The sequence below is a fragment of the Apodemus sylvaticus genome, chromosome X (assembly GCF_947179515.1).
Source record: "Apodemus sylvaticus chromosome X, mApoSyl1.1, whole genome shotgun sequence".
NCBI lineage: Eukaryota > Metazoa > Chordata > Mammalia > Rodentia > Muridae > Apodemus > Apodemus sylvaticus.
Window position 1 is genome coordinate 70,790,909 of NC_067495.1, and position 14,500 is coordinate 70,805,408.

At 37.3% G+C, this 14,500-nt stretch overlaps 1 non-coding gene across 1 annotated transcript; it reads left to right on the forward strand.

Moving 5' to 3' along the window:
* The first annotated feature begins 8,038 nt into the window (after window positions 1-8,038).
* On the forward strand, window positions 8,039-8,111 carry Trnar-ccu (transfer RNA arginine (anticodon CCU)). The gene has a single exon. It is a non-coding gene; the product is annotated as a tRNA-Arg (tRNA).
* The last annotated feature ends 6,389 nt before the right edge of the window (window positions 8,112-14,500 follow it).

Below are 14,500 nucleotides of genomic sequence, written 5' to 3' on the forward strand. Positions count from 1 at the left end.
GTTTCTTTTCTATTAGTTTCAGTGTGTCTGGTTTTATGTAGAAGTCCTTGATCTACTTGGAGTTGAGTTTAGTACAAGGAGATAAGAATGGATCAATTTGAATTCTTCTGCATGCTGACCTCCGATTGAACCAGCACCATTTGTTGAAAAGGTTTTATCCCTCCTGGGCTTATACCCAAAGGGCTTTATATCCTACTAGTTGCTCAACAATATTCAGTGCTGCTATATTCATAATAGATAAGGAATAGAATCAGCCTCTATGTCCAACACGTGATGACTGAATAATGAAAACATGGTACATATGCACGATGTGATTTACACAATTGAATATTATTTAGCTGCAAAGAGAAACAAAATTATGAAATTTGCAAAAAAAATGGATTGATGAAAAACTGTACTGAACCTTGGCATAAAAGGACAAATGAGATATGTCCTCCTAGCTTGGAGTTTTTATTTTTGGGTCTTCATCCTGCTATACTTATAGAATATAGGTCAATGGAAAGAGGCTATTATTATGGGGGAAACAAAAGGAAAGGAGGGAGAATTAGTATATAGGTAGTATAAAATTATACTGGGGCTGGATAGCTTTAAACAGGAAATGATGTGGAAGACAGGAAGATGAGAGTGGGAAGGTCAGGTTAACAAAATCAAAAATATTTTTCCTTATTGATAATCATAATTTTCTCTTTAAAAAGTCTAAATCTTAATATTTTTATTTTCTATATTCTTTGTTTACATTCCAAATGATTTCCCCTTTCCCAGATCCCCCCTCCACATATGTCCCATAAACCTTCTTCTCTCCATCCATTCTCCAATCACCTCCCTCCTTTTTCTCTGTCCTTATATTCCCTTCCCATGCTAGATCAATCCTTTCCAGGATCAGGACCCTCTCCATACTTCTTCATGGGAATCATTTGTTATGCAATTTGTGCCATGGGTATTCAGGGCTAAAAAAAAAAAAAAAAAGTCTAAATCATTGCCTAGGCATGGAATCTAACAATTTTTACCTATATATTTTTAAAAATAGTAATATACTTTATATGTGGAATTTACATCCTTGTTGGCCAGTTTGGTAACAATTTGCCATAATCTTGTATACTTTGGAAAGAAGGTACCTATACCGAGAAAATTCCCATTTTAGATTAGCCTCCAAGCAAGCCATGATTGATGATTTGTGGGAGGGCCCAAAACACCATGGGTGGTACCACCCTTAAGCAGGTAGTCCTAGGTGCAACAAGAAAACAAACAACTTAAGTACAATCTGTATAATGTTGCTTGTATATTTTTTTCAGGTCTGACTATTTGGTATTGAATAAAGAGTTGACAGTCTTTCCAGAGGACTTCACTGAGTGATGCAGTGTGCTCTGAGACTTGTAAAAGGAAATAAAACCTTTTCTCCCCAAGTGCTTTAGGTCATGGTGTTTTATCATAGCAATAGAAACTCTGACTAAGATAACATCTATGATTTCTTTTGAGCTTAATATCTTTTATTTTATATAAAGTATGAGAAGCATATGAAGGCTTTCTCTCTTCCCTCCCCCCTCTCAGACACTCAAACACACCCTTTTCATTTTTTCCCCACTTTTCTGAATATGGGCCTTTGACAAAAGTAATTGTAAAAAAAAAATACCACTATTTGTATCTCTGATTCTGGATATTCTTTTTTTCTTTCTTTTTTTTAATACTCATTTTTATTGGATATTTTTTTATTTACATTTCAAATGTCATCTCCTTTCCTGGTTCCCTCCTCCAAGAACGTCCCTGTCCCACCCATCCTCCCCCCTGCTTCTATGAGGGTGTTCTTCCACCCACCCACCCACTCCCACCTCCCCACCCTTGATTCCTCTACACTGGGACATCTATAGAGCCTCTATAGGACAAAGGGCCTCTCCTCTCATTCATTGACACCTGACAAGGCCATCCTCTGCTACATTTGCTCCCTTTTGTTCCCCTTTCTCAGAAGGACCAAAGCACTCACACTTTGGTCTTCCTTCTTGAGCTTCATGTGATCTGTGAATTGTATCTTGGGTATTCGGAGCTTTTGGACTAATGTATTTTTCTTTATATTTTTTCAATTTTGTCAGAAATATTTTCCATGTAAATCTTCAATTTTATCATAAAATGATTTTACTTCCTTTTTCAATAAAAAAGAAAAATATTATTGTTAAACATATAAAAAAATATCTGCTTATCAGTGAATGCATACCATGCTGGTTCAACTGGCAGTCAGGATGTAGAAAATTGCAAATCGACCCATTCTTAGCTCCTTGTACAAAGCTCAAGTCCAAGTGGATCAAGGACCTCCACATAAGACCAGACACACTGAACCTTATATAGAGGAGCAAGTGGGGAAGAGCCTCGAACACATGGGCACAGGGAAAATGATCCTAAACAGAACACCAATGACTTATGCTCTAAGATCAAGAATCAACAAATGGGACCTCATAAAGCTGCAAAGCTTCTGTGAGGCAAAGGACACTGTCAATAGGACAAAACAGCAACCAACATATTGGGAAAAGATCTTTACCAATCCTACATTCAATAGAGGGCTAATCTCCAATATATCCAAAGAACTGAAGAAGTTAGACTACAGAGACTCAAATAACCCTATTTAAAAATGGGGTACAGAGCTAAACATAGAATTCTCAACTGAGGAAACTTGAATGACCGAGAAGCACCTAAAGAAATGTTCAACATCCTTAGTCATCAGGGAAATGCAAATCAAAACTACACTGAGATTCTACCTCACACCATGTCAGAATGGCTAAAATAAAAAACTCAGGTGACAGCAGATGGCTGTCCAGGATGTGGAGAAAGAGGAGCACTCCTCCACTGCTGGTGGGATTTCAAGCTAGTAAAACTACTCTGGAAATCAGTCTGGCAGTTCCTCAGAAAATTGGACATATTATTACCTGAGGACCCAGCTACTCTACTCCTGGGCATATACCCAAAGGTTACTCCAACATGTGATAAGGACACATGTTCCACTATGTTAATAGCAGCCTTATTTATAATAGCCAGAAGCTGGAAAGAACCCAGATGCCCCTCAATGGAGGAATGGATACAGAAAATGTAGTACATCATTTACACAGTGGAGTACTACTCTGCTATTAAAAGTGATGAATTCATGAAACTCTTAAGCAAATGGATGTGATATTTTTCTAACAAACTTTTTGTCTAAGAAGGAATTTAAAAACCATAGAAAATAAATAAAGTGATTAGTTGAATGCCTTGGCTCAGGGAGATTTGCCCCATCTATCCATCCATCCATCCATCCATCCATCCATCCATCCATCCATCCTTCCAAATGTGTATGTCTGTTTGTCTATATATTTGTGTGTAGGGTATATGTATATGTATGAAAGCATGCTTGAATACTTGTGGAACTGATTATGACAGACAGTTGGGTCAGGCCAGAGTGTGGGTGTATAAATGTTTGAATGTATATGTGTCTGTTTTCTGCCCTTTGGTTCACAAAGAGTTAACCGGTTTGCTCAGAGAGGCTTCTGGCTGATTCACCAGAGAAAGGAGCACCAGCAATAAATCTTTTTACTTATCCACTGCTGTCTTATGATGAGGTGCTAAATAGTTTCTGCTTCAAAGGAACTCCTACAGGCAGGTTAGCTACCTCAGCTAAGCATCTTAGAACTTAAGGATAGGAAAAATTTTTATTATTATACAGCAACCCTAAATACCTCATAAGACTGTCTTACCCCTGCTGACACTCCTCTTCTCCCTCCTGCCTCAAGAAGAACCAAACAAGAAAGAACAAAGAACAATCACTGGGGCTGCCTCCCCCACCCCTACAGGGAGGACCAACGGGAGAATGGACAGAAGAGGAGTTGGGAAGGGAAGCAGGGAGGAGGCATTTCAGGTATAGGGAAAGCAGGAGAGAGAGAAAGGAACTTTGCAGGGGGCACATCTCTAGGACTTGCCAGAGACTAGTGGGGAGGGAGGGCAAGGATCCAGGGTGGCTGTGGCAATGCAGGTGATTCTAGATGAAACTCTTAGAATTGGTGGATAAGGATTCTGAAGTGTGGCCACTTCCTGTAGCAAGGTAGCGGAGGGATAGGACAGCAATATGTTCATAAAACCTTCCATGTAAACGGTGTCCTGCCTACAAGATGTGCAGGGACAAAGGTGGACCAGAGACTGATGGAATAGTCAACCAATGACTGGTCCAAACTAAGACCCATCCAATAGGCAAGAACTAGTCTGTGACACTATTAATGATATTCTCTTATGCTTGCAGACTGTCCTGAGAGGCTCCACCCAGCAGCTGTCTAAAACAGAGGCAGACACACACAGCCAAACACTAGGTGGACATCGGGGAGTCTTGTGGAAGAGTATGGAGAAAAACTGAGGGATCTGAAGAGGACAGGGACTCCTCAGGAAGACCAACAGACTCAACTAACCTTGACCCTAGGGAGCTCTGTGAGCCACCAACCCACAGATGGACTGGACCCAGGCCACTATTGTATGCATACAGTGTTACTCATTCCTTCCTCTCCCTCTCTCCCTCCCTCTCCCTCTTCCTCTCCCTTGTCCTCTCTCCCTCCCTCCTTCCCTTCCTCCTTCTCTTCCTCCCTCCCTCTATCTCTCCCTCTTCCTCTTCCTCCCTCCCTCTTCCTCTCTCTTCAGTAAAGTCTTTTCAGTTTCCCTCCAGAATTCTTCTTTGGTCCATAAATTGTTTATCTTTAAATTAAAAGTAGTTTTTAAGTGGTATATAACATTGTATGTATTTATGAGCTATCATTTATTGCTTCAATCATTCATGCATTATACAATGTTCAAATCAAAATATATCAATAATTTCACTTATCTACCATGAAAATGTTCTGTATTTTCTTTTGAAAATATACAGTACATAAGTATTACCAATAATTAGCCCCTCCTTGGCATAGGCAAGGTAGAGATCCCGGACCTCACCCCTCACTGCCTACAGCAGACAGGAGAGCTGGCCCAAGCCCTCACTGACTGTAACACTCAGGAGAGTGTCCTTGTGACTCTGCAGGGCAGCACAGCAGTGCTAATGTGCAGATGACATGATCCCCAAGGACATTGAGAGCAGGACAGCTGCCCCTGCTCCTTGTCAGCTGAAGCATTTGGTGAACTATTTGGGGCCCTGCTGGAGACCTCGCCCTGGTGGTAGCAGCCCAGAAAAGCTAGTAGGCTGACCAGCTCAGATATCCACCAAGCCCAGATCCTGGGTTTTGAGTTGGCTTACCCCAATATCTATCCCACTTGTGATCTGTGATCTACGGGAGTGTGTGAAGGGTCAGTCCTGAATATTCCAAGCTGCAGGGTCTCCATGACAAAGGCAATAATGGGGTATCCAAGAGGAGATCAAATGAGGACCCAACAGTGATAGTGTAGCAGAAGCTAGGGGCCTCAAACCAGACCAATAACTACTCATTGCAATGAATATTTGCAAGTAAAGATGTAAGGACAAAAGGGTACACTTTGTGACACACTACAGCCTCCAGGAAAAAAATATATTTTAAAATCTGTTTTATTTTATTCTCTGTTGAGGGCAGAAGTTGCATGGACTGAAGGCAGATATGAAGGGAAAGGAGCTGTGTGGGGTTAGAGGGCACAATGTGAAATTTACAAAGAATCAATCAATAAATAAAATGCCCTACATGTGTTCTGTTGTTTACTAGCATTTCTCCAAACCTTCCTGTCAGATTTTCCTTAATAATTTCAAATGTTATTTCATTTCTGGTTGGCAGTTAACATATTTTCAATTATTTTAATGGTTTCAAATGCTTTGAGGTTTGTTTCCTAAATGGAACAAATGGCCTAATTTGGATATATACTCTAGGGATACTTGAAAAGAATGTTACTCTCCAGTGTGAGACTGGAGTGCTTGTCGTTAAATGTAGAGTAGACCCTTGATTACTGATGACACTGTTGAGTCTACCTGTACCCTTGGTAATTTTACGTTTACTTGTTCTTTTAAATTCTGTGCAATATGCTGGTATTTCCAAATATAATTGGGGATTTTCTATAATTCTTACATGTTACATTAAATTTTATTTCCCATGCTTTGCAATTTTACTATTTGATGCATGTATATATGAATTGTATTTCTACATGCATAGATTGCCCTTTAGTATAGAGTATTTAATGACATATATATATATATATATATATATATATATATATATATATATATATATATCCAAACTTTTATTTTCAACTTACACCAACATGTCTGAAGTAAATTGTTTGAAGTAAATTCTTTATGGTACAGGCAATATATATGGTTGAGTGATGTTTCTAAATCTACATTGACTACATTGACAATCTGCTAATTAATTGGTACATTTAATTACCCTTTAAGTTTCTTAAATTGTTAAAACACTATTAGAAGATTATTTTAATTTTGTATCTGTTTTCTTCTTCTAACATTCTTGGATTGTATATAGTTTTCATAATCACACTTCATGTATAGTGTTCCTGAGTGTACCTCCTTGTATTTTAGTGGTAGCTCTATGCATTATATTTATATAATTTAATATTAAGCTAATTGTATTATAGCAGAAATCATGAAGTACAGAAAATTAACTTCATTTTATTTCAGTTTATGCTCCATAATTTTCTTCAGTATTTTTACCTAATTTTATATTCATATCTGACCGTGTTGTATTTTGATTCAAACTTAAAATATAATTTAGAGAGTTTAAGCTTATTGTACTCATGCCTTTTTTCTTACAGTGTTCTTTCTTTCTTCCTAATAATATTTCAAGTTTCTTCCAACTGTTTATCACTTCTTTGTGTATCATTTTACTCTAATCGTGGCTTGTTAGATGTGTCAGGTCTCATAGCACGGCTCTCTTAATGTTACCATCTAATTGTCTTTTTCCATGAATCTTGTGATTTTATTTTTGAGGAATTTTTCTTGAAACCTGAATATCTTTATTATTGTGTTGTGAGACGCTGAAGTTTATTTAAATGATTTATTGTAGCTGGATTTCTGACACCACTTCAACAGAAGAAGTAAAAGTTGCTCCCTCTTCAGTATCCTGTTTCTCCCTTAGCCTCTTAAGAGATCCAAAGAAAAGGTAATTCCCACTAGTGCTGATTAGGAGTAACAAGTATAGAGCTTGAACTGGTGAGATGTCTTAAAAAATAAAGACACTTGCCTTCAAGCCTTACAACTCCAGTTCAATCCTTGGGATCCACATGGAAAATCGCAGCTCTTCTTCCAATCCTTAATACATTATCTACCACATTGGTTAGAGTGGGTTATGAATAGTCCACATGTAACGTTCTCGAACCCCAAAAAGGGAGGTGGGATAGAAAGCCTGTCCCTCCACGATCTCCTTCCTAAAATTACCCATCCTTTGGGTGTGAGGTTGTCTCATCCATTCAAGATTTGAATGATAGTATAGAATTCCATCTCCCTAAGTGGGCTACACAGACAGTGAATTGTCGTCGTAGAATAACAGGAAATGAAAGTCTCGTTTTTTCCATCCCACCTGTACTGAAATGGTCCTGACAGGTTTTTTGTAGTGCTGTACAGCACAGAAAAGGAGAAAAATCTAGACTTCCTACGTGACTCAGTTTTTTATGGTCCAGTTGTTATCCCCTTCCGCGTTCGCCCTAGGACTGTTCCTCATCCCATACCCCCTCCCGTCGTCCGCAAGACGATGTCCCCCCCACCACCACCCCATCAGACCTCCCCATTCCCCGGTCTCTCCAGTGTTAGGTACACTTTCTCTCACTGAGGCCACACCAGGCGGTCCTCTGCTGTATGGAGTCGCGGCCTCATATCAGCTGGTTATGCTGCCGGTTCGGTGGCCCAGTGTCTGAAAGATTTCGGAGTCCAAGTTAGTTGAGACTTCCGGTCTTCCCGTGGGATCACCCTTCTCCACCACCTCTTCCAGTTTTCCCTAATTCAACCACAAGGGTCTCTGTTTTCTGTCCATTAAGGTCGGGTTTAAGTATCTGAATCTGACTCTTTCAGCGGCTTGTTGGGCCTCTCGGACGGCAGACATATTAAGGTCCTTTCTGTAAGCACTATACCGTGTGAGCCCCAGTGGCCTAATGGATAAGGCACTGGCCTCCTAAGCCAGGGATTGTGGGTTCGAGTCCCACCTGGGGTAGTGGTTCCTGTGGCGGTTGTGCTCACGGGTATAAACCTTTTCTTTTTAACTTCTCCTTTCCTGTATAAACCTTTTCTTTTTAACTTCTCCTTTCCTGATATTTCAGTGGTAAAGAGCAGACTTTTGCTGAGACTTATGGAGCCTACTTACCGGATATTACCGGAAAAAGTTAAGACTTTTTCATAATTTTTTTTTGGAGTATCTGCTAAGATATGTATTTTTTGGACTTTTTTTCTTAGTTTACTTTGAAGAGCTGAGTAAGCAAATTGGATATCTTTGGGAAGGAGAATTGGAGTATTGTCTTTTATACATTCTTCCAGTTAAAACGGGCCCTAACTTGTGTCATAAATTCAGCCAGCACAACTGGATGTATTGAATGTTATCTAAACTTAATTCCAGTTACTAAATCTACAATAACACATAGATGAAACATGAACTGAACATTATGTAATTTATGGAAAGAAGATAGCTCTAGATTCCTATAAACTAAACTTGGAACAATAATATGGGAAAACATGAAAAAAATTAAATAGAAGATGCTGCAAATATTTTTTGTCATTTTAAAGGAAATACTGTTAGTTTTAGAACAATATTTAAAGATGTTTTAAAATCTAAGTAATTTATATGACGTATAGACTCTAATGTACTTACAAAGCACTACAATTTATATTTGTGAAACAGAAAACCTTATATAAAACCAAAAGTTAATATCCTATTCAAGCACAATCTAATTAAATGTGATAGAAATACATTTGTTCTCAGCATCATATAGCTTTGGAACACTCTTAAGCATCATGCTGTGTGATCCTCTCTATAAAATTAAAATCAAGTTTTCCTTGAATATCAATAGTAACAGAAAACTCAAGACAGAGCCTTCCCTGTACCTTGGCAGGTGTATATACCTATATAATAATGAAAAAAAGCTACGGCCAATCCTGATTATATATAATGTGGATGATAATGCTAATTCCTAAAAAATGTTACAATATACTATAGAATAGTCCATCTAACTAAAGGTATCTGTATTGGTTTCTTAAGATTACACAGAGATGTGAAGAAGTAGTGTAATCGTGACAGAGAATGTCGCCTCTTATGAAGATGTCAAATGTGAAGTCTCATTTCATTAAAAACTGTGCTCCAAAAACCTCATTACTTGCCTAGGTGGAAGATTTCACCTTTCAAAAGACAGAAACACAAGAAATCTGACACTCAAAATTAAATTTTGATCATCAGGGAGAAACTAGTCAGTCACAGGAAAATGGTACGAATGCTGAGAAACAGGTGTCATATCATGTAGATGTTTGTGATATTGAGCGAAGAAAATACTGGGAGACAGTCATGCACATATCTCTGTGCTTGTACATAGTTATCTTAGAAAAATTCACATTTAATTTTGTCAAAATATATAAACTATGGAAGAAAGATGCAATGAATACTACAGAGTAAAGTCATCTAAAATAATCAAATTTTCAAAAGAAAGATCGAAAGGGAGATTTTGGTAAATATATGTATATAAAATGTTACATTCAAAAGCTAAAGAAATTCAAAGGCTCCATCTTGAGCTGTAGATGGATTGAGCTCCATGCTTCTAATGAATTCAATTGTTTACTCCCCGCCATGTCCTTTCATGTTTCTCACCCTGCTGCTGAGATGCAATATACAGAGATTTTGCTTAGCCAGGGTAAATTTTAAATATAATTTAAACTTTAAGTAATTATTTTTAAAAAGATGGTTACAAAAGAAGACAAGGGTACTGTGAAAGGCTACTCTCTGGATATGACATAGCTGTTACCCACATGAATTCACAGCAGCCATGGTTACTCACACAAGACTTCCACAAGGTTAAGAGTTAAATAGTCTAACATGGAGTAGGAGGAGTCTCCTGAGGTCCCACCTCTACTTAGTTTTTGACAGCTGATGGCTTCTGAAGGAGAATCAATTTTCTTTGGTGGAGATGGCAACTGGGTAGTTTCCCATGCCCCAGTGGGAAGCCTCAGGCATATACATGGATGGGCATCACTAATTAGACTTGGCAGGTTATTTTTTTCTTTTTTAAATCATGATGTTTGAGGAAAGATGTTGGGATGGTGGTGGATGGTGACTCGGGGAAGGTAGATATGAACAAGATAAAATGTATACATGTATTAATGTTTACAAAATCCTTACAAGGTAGTTGGTGCACTCGTGTTTCTTAGTACTTTTTAAAATAGGTAAGGGCTATTAGACACATTTCTTATGGTATATCATACAACTTAAGTCATGGTATGACTTTCCAGGCTAACATCTTGTTTATACTTTGTCTATTAAAAATAACCAGCATTGTATTGGAAAGGTGAATGTATCAATAATTGAGGCATAAAAATTAATTCATTTTACAAGTAATTCCCATGCTATATTCTACGATCAAGTATGATTTAGAACATTCTGGGATTGGAGAAATGAGCATACTCTAAATTCAATTAAAGAATTGCCTTATTAAATCACAGGTTGCTGGATCCCAGGCCCAGATTTGCACTTGTAGTAAATTCCCAGATGAAATTACTGCTCCTGACAACTAGTCTAAAAATAGGTGCTTCTGACATTTCTGGGAAGAATACAAAATAGCCTAATGTCAACAGAAAAGATTCTGGCAATATCTTAAGAACAATAACTTGTGATGGTTAGTGTCAATTGTGATTTTTATGAGATCTACCAAGGAGCTAAGAGCCTCTAACATGTCTTGGGATAGGGATAGTATTTTTACTCGGTTAACTGAGGTTGGGAGATCCACTGTGGGTAGCACTATTTCCTGGCCTGGGATCCCGTATTACATAAAAAGAGACACGGAGCTGAAAGAAATCATCCATTACTCTCTGCTCGACTGTGGACACATACAAAGAACTGTCTCCAGTCTGTGCTGCTCTAACTTTACCATAATGAACCAGCACATGTCCTTCTTCTCTTAAGTTGCTTTTATCAGGGTATTTTATCATGACAATAGGAAAAGCAACCAAGACAGAACTTATTAAATCAAGAAATCCTAGTTCTAAATTTTTGTATTAGGGTATGGATACATTAGGCATGGATATATAACTAATATAAAATATATCTTTTTTTGGAGTGCTAACATTATTTGTGGTTGCAAAACATTGGAAACTATCAAAGCATAGGGGTTTAAATAAAGTATAAGAAATACACATAATGAAACGTAAGACTGAAAACAAGAATGATACCTATACGCTAATAATTTCCCATCAACATTGAGCATAAAGTAGGGGCACTTTGCCTATCAGGAAAGGAAACTGTGTGTGAGTGTTTAGCTTTATATAAAGAACACAAATCAGAAAACGAGTTTAGTTACTGTTGAATCTGAAATGGTCCCATAGGCTCAAGTTTTTAGTACTTTTCTCTCCAGCTTCTGGCCCCATGGAAGGCTGTGTAGACTTTGAGACCAGCGCCTATAGAATGTAGGAGTTGGCCTCTGGATGCCTTAATAGACCCTGGTTCCTAGTCTACCAGGATATGAGGAGCTATGGCTTAGATTCTCATTGGCACACACTGAGAAACTCAGTCATAGATTGAAATCCCTCTGAAACAGTGACCCTTTGCTTCTTTCAGAGCTCTTTCTATCAGAGTTTTTGATTATAGTAATGCACAAATAAGTTACCTACAGGAACTCTATAAGAATACAATGTAGTTGATATTAGAAAAATGTTTAGTGTACTTATCTAGCAGTGGTAGCCTTCAGAAATATGTCATTTTCTGCATATCTACATTCTATATCAAATAAACAATTAGCTTTAATAAACAGGAAATTGATGTTAGTATAGAAACATCAGAAACAAATTAATCACAAAATGAAAAACTATAAACACACAAAAGACAGAATTAGCAAAGTTAACTAAGAGAACTGCATATCACCTAGAGTTCTTGGTCCTGAAGTTACATTATAGAAATAGATGAGAATGTTTATTCTTTAGAGAAGAATGGGAGAGTATATGTGTTTTATGAAAGCATATTCATTTAAAATGGATATGTTTATTGTTTAATTTTCATGTTTAATGTCATAAAATAACCATAATGAAAAACCACTTATGGAAGAGTTTATTTTGACTTACATTTCCAGAGGGATAAGACCGGCATGGTGAGGAAACATGGAAGCAATTGGCAGAACATACTTCCTTCCAACAAGGTTGTACCTCCCTCTAACCTTCTCAATAGTACTGCTAACCTGTGGGTCAATTTTTCAAATGCCTGAGCTGTGGGAATCCTTTCTTACCCAAGCTACAATGACACAGGAAAGATATTTGGGTAGCCAAAAAGAAAATAGCTGCTATCTATCCTGTTCACCCTTACTTATGTATCACATTTCACCAGAAGTGATCTAGCTCATTCCAGTTTCAATTCAAGGATCACTTAAGCATTTAATTCTACCCCTAGGAGCTACATATGTGGGAAAAGGGGTTAGACCTGTTATTTCCATTTTGGAATCATATAAAGTCTCAAAATGGATATTTTGAGAGTGTGTTTGAAAAATGGAAAAAAAAAAAAAAAACCAACCCTAGTTCCATGACAGGGATCAAGACATGAAACCAAATAGTAAATTCTCTTTGAATGGTCAATACACGAGTTAGCATTTATAACCAAAAGGATTTCATATAATTGTTGTAACAAAATGGTTTAAGTCACTATTCTCTTCAAGGCTCCAAGACAAGGTTGTTACTGCATTTTTTTTTAAAGATTTATTTGTTTGTTATATGTTAAGTACACTGTAGCTGTCTTCAGACACACCAGAAGAGGGTGCTAGATCTCATTACGGATGGTTTTAAACCACCATGTGGTTGCTGGGGTTTGAACTCAGGACCTTCAGAACTGCAGTCAGTGCTCTTAACCACTGAGCCATCTCTCCAGCCCGTTACTGTGTGTGTTTTTTTGTTGTTGTTGTTTTTTTTGTTTGTTTTTGTTTTTGTTTTTTTGTTTTGTTTTTTTTTTTTTTTTTTTTTTTTTTGGTTTTTCGAGACAGGGTTTCTCTGTGTAGCCCTGGCTGTCCTGGTCCTGGTAACTCACTGTGTAGTCCAGGCTGGCCTCGAACTCAGAAATCCACCTGCCTCTGCCTCCCAGAGTGCTGGGATTACAGGCGTGCACCACCACTGCCCAGCTTCCTTACTGCGTTTTTTGTTTTTGTTTTTTAATCAGCCAAATTTATTTCTTGAAATTTAGGATGCTTGTTAAATAACTTATATAATTTTCTATTCTTTTTGCCTTTCCTATTAGGAGCCCAGATCTAAATTTAATGTTCAAAATGAATGATCTCATAGTTACAGATATCAGCATATCTGTCGTTGTCATAGATGTTTTAGAGTTTCAATTTTTAAACACCTTATTTGTCATTAAGGAAAAAGCTGTTATTTCTGTTTAAAAAAGAAAATCAACAATAGTATCTGACACAAAAATACAGAACATATTTGTTGAGCAAAAATGCACCTATTAAAAATACATTTTTGTTCAGAAATTAAATAATTTGTTTTCAAATATGGTGGCTTATTTAAAACTTTATAAACAAAATAATCTAAAATATTTATGTTCAGAAAGTATATCAAATGTATCTTAGAGTCTTGAACCAGAAGAAAAAGTCTAGTGCCTAATCTACGCATAAGCAAGATGATCTGGCAGGTGGATGAAGGAAGGCGAAAGGAAGGAAGGAAGGAGGGAGGGAGGGAGGAAGGAAGGGTGTCAAAGTGGAAGGCTGCTCTGTGATTGGGCAGAGGAAGTTCTGGGATTCACAAAAATCCTATAAAGAGTATGAATTGTACCTTTGGAAACAGGCATGCAGCATCTTTAATAAATCTGTTGTTTGAAGTAAAAAAGGAGAACCCCAAGGGCATCAAAGAGACAGCAAACTATAGCCTGGTTCTTTTATCCTTTTACAAAGATTAAAACACACGTAGACAGCTAGGCCTAAAATTTTTCTAAGATCTACTGACTTAAAATGTACTTTTTTAGTTCTACATAGGAGAAACAAAAGCAGAGTTTGTCTGTTTGTTTGTTTAAAGATAGACAGTGGGAAAGCATTTCTACATACTTCCTCAAATTAATGTGGGGTGCTCTAAGAAGCTGAAATAAGAGGTATGTGAAGATTTCAATTGCCACATATGAACTTTTATGTATGTACTTAATTGTTAAAATGTCACATACCATGGATTCTTTTTCAGTTATTTTTTTTTATTTCTTCTAAGCATAAAAGAGTTGGTCAGCTCTTGGAGACAAATAGATTCATGCTCCTATTGCAGAGAAACCTGCCACTTTACCTTGCAGATAAATGCATTCTCTTGAGAAGGCCTAAAGAATTGCATATTTACATGCCTATTTTCTTATATTATTTCACTTTACAAGAATGCTAGAAGAATCTT